This window comes from Grampus griseus, assembly GCF_964374135.1.
Source record: "Grampus griseus genome assembly, chromosome: 1".
Lineage (NCBI taxonomy): Eukaryota > Metazoa > Chordata > Mammalia > Artiodactyla > Delphinidae > Grampus > Grampus griseus.
The window spans coordinates 85,880,798-85,889,791 of NC_139017.1; the positions used below are offsets into that span (position 1 = coordinate 85,880,798).

At 42.3% G+C, this 8,994-nt stretch overlaps 1 pseudogene across 1 annotated transcript in view; it reads right to left on the reverse strand.

The window, feature by feature from the left end:
- The window catches only part of LOC309827360 (acidic mammalian chitinase-like), a 28,028-nt pseudogene extending 20,048 nt beyond the window's left edge, over nt 1-7,980 (reverse strand). Inside the window, exons 1-5 of the transcript in view lie at nt 7,946-7,980; nt 7,596-7,652; nt 2,398-2,547; nt 1,731-1,855; nt 1,106-1,277 (exon numbers count right to left, since the gene is read on the reverse strand). The product of the transcript in view is annotated as an acidic mammalian chitinase-like (transcript). The remainder of the gene's footprint in view (nt 1-1,105; nt 1,278-1,730; nt 1,856-2,397; nt 2,548-7,595; nt 7,653-7,945) is intronic.
- Between the last annotated feature and the right edge of the window lie 1,014 nt (nt 7,981-8,994).

Sequence of the window (8,994 nt, forward strand, 5' to 3'; positions counted from 1 at the left end):
TATGGAGGGTCCCACCAGAACCAGAGTGCTTATTCTAATGCACTTAATGCTCTTCAGCACTGAGACCAATTCAGCTTTTTCTAATCGTGAAAGAAAACTGAACAATGGGTCACGAAAGAAATCGGGCAAGTGACCTAGAAAACATGAAATCAAAGTTGTCGCCATCTTTCTTTCCCCTTTGAGTCAATTGCCTATGGAGTTTGTCTACACTATGGCTAGTTGTGTTACTGATGAAAGCGGGCGTGGGGGGAGGTGGCCGTCAGACCCTAGTCTGTGGGGCCTCACAATGACATCAGACCCAAGAGGCTAGGTAAGAGGTCAGAGGCTAGCTGGGGCCTTACTGCCCTCCAGAACAGAATAAGGGGTTGGAGAGGATGAGGATATGTCTCCTTACCCTTAAAGATAATCAATGGAGAGGAAAGAATGAAGGGAACTTGATGTGACACAATCATACGGAGTTCTAGAAAACCCCAGACTAGAAATCAGAATACCCAGCTTTGGACTGACCCATTTTTTAATTTTAAACATGAAGGCCTGGAAATATGCAACCTAGACAACATTTTCTCTCACCCAATTTTAAGAATACACATCTCTATATATGTACCACAACAATAAAATTGTTTGGTTAATGACATTTTTCCCTTGCATTTTTCATTTGCCACCACTTTTCAGGACCTTCACATCAGCATGACCTTGAACAGCCAATTAATGCCAGGCTTCCATTTCATCATCTGTGGAGTGAGAGTAATGCTTCCTGACCAGCCAACCTCAGAGGATTATGTTGAAGATCAAATTAATGGGGAATGTGGACAGACACAGCAGAGTACCAAGTCCTGTACATCCATGTGGGCACTAGGAAATGTATCAAAGATGGAGAATTAAGAGAAGACTGGGGTGGCTGACACCTTGGGCCAGAGACAAAGTTTAGGGCGCTTCAAATATGAGGTCCTCTGACATTTTCCTGGTGACATTTTACTGTGCCTGGTCAAAGCATTTTCCCTGTTCTCACCAGCTTCCAGGGTTACCTGAGTCCCTCTGGCAACACATCCCCTCCTCAGTTCAAGACAGAAATAACTCTGGACAAGCTGCACTGTCCTCAGCTTGCCCCACAGCCAGTGTCCCACCACCCTTCCTCCTTATAACTCTCCACATTGTAGTAAGAGCTTGTCCCTCTGTCCAGCTGCTACTTTCTCAGAGGGCTATTATGGCCAGTGATGAGGGGCTTTTCCCAAGATCCATGGAAGTCAAAGGAAAGGAGGTTGATGAAATCCAGTTCTCTAGATTGCCAAAAGCAAAGGAAAAGATTCTGTGATGAGCAGAGGTGGGAGCAACTACTGTTGACCCCTGAAACGTTGTGGGTTTGAATTGCACAGTCCCTTTATACAAGGGTATTTTTCAACAGTAAATACTTCAGTACTACATGGTCTGTGGTTGGCTGAATCCACAGATGTGGAGGAAACATGGATACAAGGGGCTAACTATAAATTACATGTGGATTAACCCTCGCTTTGTTCAAGGGTCAACTGTATACATATTTGTTTAGGGCTTTGGATGCTGTTAGAAGGATTGAAATTAGCCATAGAGGAAAAGTTCCTGCCCAGATGATGTGGTTAGGATAGTGACCTTCATGCTCTCCCTCTTCCCTTCATCCCTCAGACATACTGGCATGCATCACTTGCATGGGCCAGGCTGGAGGCAGAGAGATAGAGGGGGTGCTCCAATGCACTTACTTTACCAATTCCTTGATCTGATAGCTGTTGTCAATCATATGCCTCCCTGCGGAAACTCCTGCAGTCAAGAGAAGCCTTTCTTTGGTGGATTTTACAAAGTCCTGATGAAAGGCTTCTGCTAACTCCTATGAAAACAAACAAAAAAAAACCAGAAGAGGTCAATTTTCCCTCCCAGAGGAAAGCGCTAAAGTTCTTGCTTGATAGGACATTTCTAGATGGAAACAGCATTAGATGGAAAGATCAAATCTTTTCTCCCCATTCCCACATGGGGATGCCTCCTGCCTTGTGGTCAGGAAATCTACACATTAGGTAGGAGGACAACCAGTCACATTGTACCCAGGAAAAACTGAGTTTCCTCCGAATGGATTCTCTAATCTATCTGATAGAACATCTGTGAGACTCTTTCAGTGCTCAGGAGATTCTATGGTCCCACAATCTTTTATGTGGGTGTTGCTTTGTTTCAGTGTTGTTTATTGTATAAGGAGGCTCTGTTCTTTGATGTTGTCCTTGCCCTAAACTAGGACCAAGGGCTTTTCCTTCATCAGTGGGGGCTTCTGGAAGAAAGGGACTGTCTTCAAGCCAGAGCCAATCTCTTCCTTTTTTTCTCCTGGTGTGGCCATGGGTTCCACTTGTTAAGGTACTAAGGGTACCACAGAGTTTGCCTTACATGAATCAGCACAGTGAAACAAGTGTTGTCTTTCAGATCTGGGTAAATCCAGCTATGTCCAGCCCATCAAAGTTATGGTTCCTCAGAAACAGGATTACGGAGTTGATAAATTCCAAGCGTAATGTAGAAGAACCAACCATGCGGTGGAACCTGGGTAGAAGCAATACAAGCAATACAGATGTTTTTGGAAAGAGGAAGTAATTACCATTGCACAACATATTTTTCACAGAAATCCTGAAATAGTCTTCTGTTCCCCAATATTTTCTCACCACTTATCTATCCCAACCCCTGCCTCTTTTGGAACAAAAGAGGAGAGGAAGGATTGTTGGGCCAGAAAATTGATTGGATTGGGCAGAGGACAACTGGGTTCTCTGCAGACCTTTCTGCAGGGTAATGGAGCTGCCTTTAACAAAGACACTCCTTGACCAAACTTTAGCCAGACTCCTCTGAACCCTCTTCTCAACTAGACTTTGACCTTGGACTTCTGTGCCTATCTTTGCAGAGTGCAGTTTTAGCAAGAATCCTAAGTCATGGACTTGAGGACATGGGGAGGGGGAAGGGTAAGATGGGACAAAGTGAGAGAGAGGCATGGACATATATACACTACCAAATGTAAAATAGATAGCTAGTGGGAAGCAGCCGCATAGCACGGGGAGATCAGCTCCGTGCTTTGTGACCACCTGGTGGTGGGGGATAGGGATGGTGGGAGGGAGACACAAGAGGGAGGGGATATGGGGATATGTGTATACGTACAACTGATTCACTTTGTTATACAGCAGAAACTTACACAACAATATAAAGCAATTATACTCCAATAAAGATGTTTAAAAAGAGAATCCTAAGTCAGTTTAATGAGACTGCCCCACCCTTGATATCAGATCTTCTTCAATATCTGATCAAATTCCTCCTCCCCTACCATCCCCCAGGTGATATCTGTTCACCCTGGCCTGCCTTCAGCAAGAGTTCTGTTGAGTCAGTTTAGCAAGAATCTCCCTACCTCTAATGTTCCCTCTTTTTCCATCCACCAACCCACACCTGCAACCTGTTCCTTGGCTATACCTCCCCACTTGCCCCTGCTGTATCCAGAATTGAGCCCAGTACTATACTGAGGTCTCCTTTCCCCTCTTATAATATTTCCTGAATAAAAGCTATTTTTACCTCTTTAATTACTGTCCAGCTCTGGTTTTCTTTAACATCTTACACCCTTGAGAAAGCAGTTTGCAGTGTGGTGGGCTTAGGATTGGGAAATCTGGGTTCAAGTCCCAGGTCACAGTCATTTCTAGTGACCTTTTGTTCACTAACCAGCTCTCTGGCTTCAGTCTGGCCATCTCTAAATTGGGATTGAAGATACTGATCCTGCCTCATCTATCTCAAAGTGATCACATTTTGACAAGCTTCATGAAAGCAGAGCTGGACTTCACATTCCCCAAACAATAAACCCAGGCACGAATTAGCAACCCAGATCTCCCCAGTCCCAGGGCTTCTGGTGAAAAGCCAGGAGGACCCTGAAAGCAGCAGCCCCTCAAGAGCTTTTATCTGAACTAGAATTCTTAAGCCAGGAAGTTGATTCTTAGCTGCCCACACAGAGGGCACCAACAGTATTTAAAATCCAAAGCTATAGACAAGATATTGGTATTTTCCAGAGGACATATCCTTTGACTTGTGTCACTTCCCACCTCTCACAACACCTCCCATCCCCAGACAGATTTAGAGTCTTGAATTCATTTGTTTCAATCAATATTAAATTAAGCTGCTTGTAAATTTTGGAGATTAATCCTTTGTCAGTTGCTTCATTTGCAAATATTTTCTCCCATTCTGAGAGTTGTCTTTTGGTCTTGTTTATGGTTTCCTTTGCTGTGCAAAAGCTTTGAAGTTTCATTAGGTCCCATTTGTTTACTTTTGTTTTTATTTTCATTTCTCAAGCAGCTCATGCAGCTCAATAACAAAAAAAAAAAAAAAAAAACCCAAACAACCTAATCCAAAAATGGGCAGAAGACCTAAATAGACATTTCTCCAAAGAAGATATACAGATTGCCAACAAACACATGAAAGGATGCTCAACATCATTAATCATTAGAAAAATGCCAATCAAAACTACAATGAGGTATCATCTCACACAGGTCAGAATGGCCATCATCAAAAAATCTAGAAAAAATAAATGCTGGAGAGGGTGTGGAGAAAAGGGAACACTCTTGCACTGCTGGTGGGAATGTAAATTGATACAGCCAGTATGGAGAACGGTATGGAGGTTCCGTAAAAAACTACAAATAGAACTACCATACGACCCAGCAATCCCACTATTGGGCATATACCCTGAGAAAACCATCATTCAAAAAGAGTCATGGGGCTTCCCTGGTGGCGCAGTGGTTGAGAGTCCACCTGCCGATGCAGGGGACACGCGTTCGTGCCCCGGTCTGGGAAGATCCTACATGCCGCGGAGCAGCTAGGCCCGTGAGTCATGGCCGCTGAGCCTGTGCGTCTGGAACCTGCGGTCTGCAACGGGAGAGGCCACAACAGTGAGAGGCCCGCGTACCGCAAAAAAAATAAGATAAAATAAGTCATGTACCAAAATGTTCATTGCAGCTCTATTTACAATAGCCAGGAGATGGAAGCAACCTAAGTGTCCATCATCGGATGAATGGATAAAGAAGATGTGGAACATATATACAATGGAATATTACTCAGCCATAAAAAGAAATGAAATTGAGTTATTTGTAGTGAGGTGGATGGACCTAGAGTCTGTCATACAGAGCGAAGTAAGTCAGAAAGAGAAAAACAAATACCGTATGCTAACACATATATATGGAATTTAAGAAAAAAATACTGTCATGAAGAACCTAGGGGTAAGACAGGAATAAAGACACAGACCTACTAGAGTATGAACTTGAGGTTATGGGGAGGGGGAAGGGTAAGTTGTGACAAAGTGAGAGAGTGGCATGGACATATATACACTACCAAACGTAAAATAGATAGATAGTGGGAAGCAGCTGCATAGCACAGGGAGATCAGCTCTGTGCTTTGTGACCACCTAGAGGGGTGGGATAGGGAGGGTGGGAGGGAGGGAGACACAAGAGGGAAGAGATATGGGAACATATGTATATGTATAACTGATTCACTTTGTTATAAAGCAGAAACTAGCACACCATTGTAAAGCAATTATACTCCAATAAAGATGTTAAAAAAAAAAAAGAAAAAAAAATTAAATTGAGGATTTGGTTCCTGCATGTATCTCAGCAGCACAGTGGAGGAGATAGCAAAACTTGGACTATTATCTGAAAAACATGGTAGAAGTAGGTTTGTAACTTTATTCTTATATTTCAGAAGTGCTCACAGTGATTAGAAGAAAAGCAAGGATACCTCTTTTAGGGAGCAGTTGCATCTGATGTTCTGGGCAGAAACCTCCAATTTTAGGAAAGACAAACATTGTTTAGAAATTTAGAAGCAAGTCTGTGCATTACATATTTTTAAGTATTGCTGCATAGCACCTGGCACAAAGCCTGGCATTTACCTAATAATAATGACAACGTTAATATACAACAATAATCATTGCAACCATTAGGTCCTTTTTGCACATCAGCACTACCTAAACAGTTTGCTTGCATTGCCTGCCCTCACAACTTCATCCTTGGGTTGAATCTGTTATTTGCCTCATTGTGTAGTTTTTTTTTTTAATTGAAGCATAGAGACATTAAAAAAATTGCCTAAAGGAAAGAAAAAAGAAAAAAAGAAATTGCCTGAAGTTAAACAACTTGCATGCAGCTTGCATATAGCTAAAGAGAAAGCCAAACCAAATTTGTTTATCTCCGAAGTCCTACTTTTAACCACTAAACTAATATACAATAAGTACTCAATAAATTATTTATTGAATAAATGAATGCATGCATGTAAGAATGAATGAGTGAAGATATTTTTAATTGAATCGAAGATAAGCAGGTATTAGGAATGAGAGGGAATTTGGGAATCAGATGGATAATTGCCATGAAAACCCATTAATAATTAAAAGGAGTTCATGGTGAGGTTAATGCAGAACCAGATAAGTTAGGTAGGTTGATCTTTTTTCTTTATGTGTATAGAAATTGCTTTACTAAGTATTCTACAAGTTTTGAGCTGGTAGAGACTTTAGAAATTAATTAGGTCAGCCCTCTTATTTCATAGATGAAAATATTCAGTATAAAAAAAGGAGAAGAAAAAGTTGACACTTACTGGTCGATAACTAAGTCAGGCACATGACATATGTTACCTCATTCGAAGTCTTTGCACGCACCTTATGAAGTAGATGTTGTGATGTACATCTTACAGATGGGTAAACTGAGCTCAGAGAGGTGAGTTAACTTTCCCTAGGTCACTCATCTACATAGGTCTTCTAATGTTACTTCTTTCCTCTGCTTACTCCAGCTGTAAAGAGTACTGACCTGCTACACGAGAAAGATGTCTTACCAGACTTCTCGTGAAAGCGGAAAGCCTCTGCTGACTGAGATTAAGATCTCTGGACATTTTAAAATGTTGGCACTTTAAAAAAAAATTAAAGCAGAAGAAATTCAAAATTAGATTAACTGCATTTAAAAATTGCAAAAAAAGGTGCCTTTCTTCCTTACATATTTGTATTTATTTAGCTTGATGCAAATGGAGTATCATTTTCCTGTGAATAGGAATTATAATTTATAGTATATGTCTCATATTAATAACTATTTTGTTTTTAAGCAAAACAGACCGATTGCCCCTATGCTGCTTTGCACTTCCAGGCCATCCAGCTGTACAACCATGACCCAGGAAATCGAGGTCCCCTGATGGCTGCTAAGGACTTGGTTTTATGTGGAAGTCACCTACATGACCCACCCCCATGGTACAAAGTCAAACCTTCAAAACCCTTTAAAAAATTGTATCTCCCCATAGTCCATTAGGTGAAAAACCTTCATGTAAATAATTGAAAGTTTACCAAATACTGCTTCCAGTTCAATTTCTCCCACGACTTAAGTATCTGAGCTTGTGTTAAACTCCTGCAGAGTTCCTTCCAAGACACAAGCAAACATAGTGCTATGCCTCAACTTGTGACAAAATTCAGATCAGTTTTGCCATCTAAGTCAAGGGAGGACCTTTCTAAAGCCTAATTCAATGTCTCTTTTCAAGAGGAGGAAAAGCAGTGATGATTAGAGATTACACGGCAGAATAAACAAAAAATAGAGATATTGTGGTCTTACCCTTTGGAACCAAACAGATACCTTCCAAAGGACAAGAGAATTTGCAGTTTGGGATTCCTGGAGTAGAAGAATAAGCTGATTATTTCTTTACTGGCTGCCAGGGAAAACTTTGCCTAAAGGGTTAGGACTAGATTATGGGTAAGTGGGCTCCAGCTGTTTACCAGCTAAGTTCAGTGAAGGGATGAGGCATGGGGGAGAAAACCAGGAAGCATCAGGATTATACCCAAGGAAAAACACTTGAATAAACACACAAATGAATGAATGGAGCTAGAAGGCCTTAGGCCCAGTTTAGAACTATCTTCTCTCCCCCAGAACCCACCCTGGATGCTCCCCACTCCTATCCTACTGACTTGGTTTTGAGACTGCTGATGGTCTGGGAAAGCATCGCATCATTCTTGTCCTTGATGATGACCTTGTTGTTACTGATGCTGGCGAATGAGTAGATGAGGTGAGAACATAGGAAGGGGTCAGTGCTCTCAAGGGTGAACTTTCCTGGTTCCTGCCTGTCCCGTGACCAGTTGGTAAAGTAACAAACCAGTTTGTAGGCAGATCCTGGAGTAGAGGGAAGAGAGCCAATGGTGAACCTAGTGCGGTGGCCTCAGAGCCCAGAATGCCACAAGCTTCTCCCCCAAAAACCATGGCCTCCTTTGCTTATTCAGCCAGAGCCTCTGAGGGTCATTCAACCTGGGCCCTCAGTGCTGGCTCTTCAGCATCCAGACCCCAGTTAAGAGATACAATGAGAGACAGAGATATCATCCCTATGGAACTCATCCCCAGAGCACTGAGATTCAATGTGGATGGATGGATGAATGACACAGAAATATCAGTGGATAAAAAAAGAGATGATACACACAACACTGAAGTGGGTGAGAGACAGAGAGACAGAGAGAGAGGCTCAAAAGATAGAAGCAGAGCCATGCGTGCACAAAGAGACACACAGGCCAAAACCTCAGAGTCATCAATATGTTAGTGTCAGAACCTGGCAGAGTCATCAAGAGAAACAAAATGAAGCAGAGATATAAACCAAACATCAGAAGGGACACAGCCCAGGGGACCCAGGCAGTGGTAACTCATTGACTACTTGACTTCCTGAAGCAACAAGACCACTAAAACTGTAAGAGGTGGGTGAGAAGGAAATCTGCTAAGCCGCAGCTGGTTCTCTGTCTCAGACTGTGGCAGTGAGTGTGCGGGTGTGCCTACATGCAAAATATAGCTACACTTCCTCTGGACACTGCAGGCATAGCTACTGAGGTCTTTTTATAGGGCCTTGAGGTCCCCAGCTCCTGGGTGCCTTGTGGAGTCTACAGCCCTACAGAGAAACATTTTCCAGACTGGGAATTCATTTGCTCATTCATTTATCCAATAGAAATTAATTGAACCACCTGCTCTGTGCCAAGTG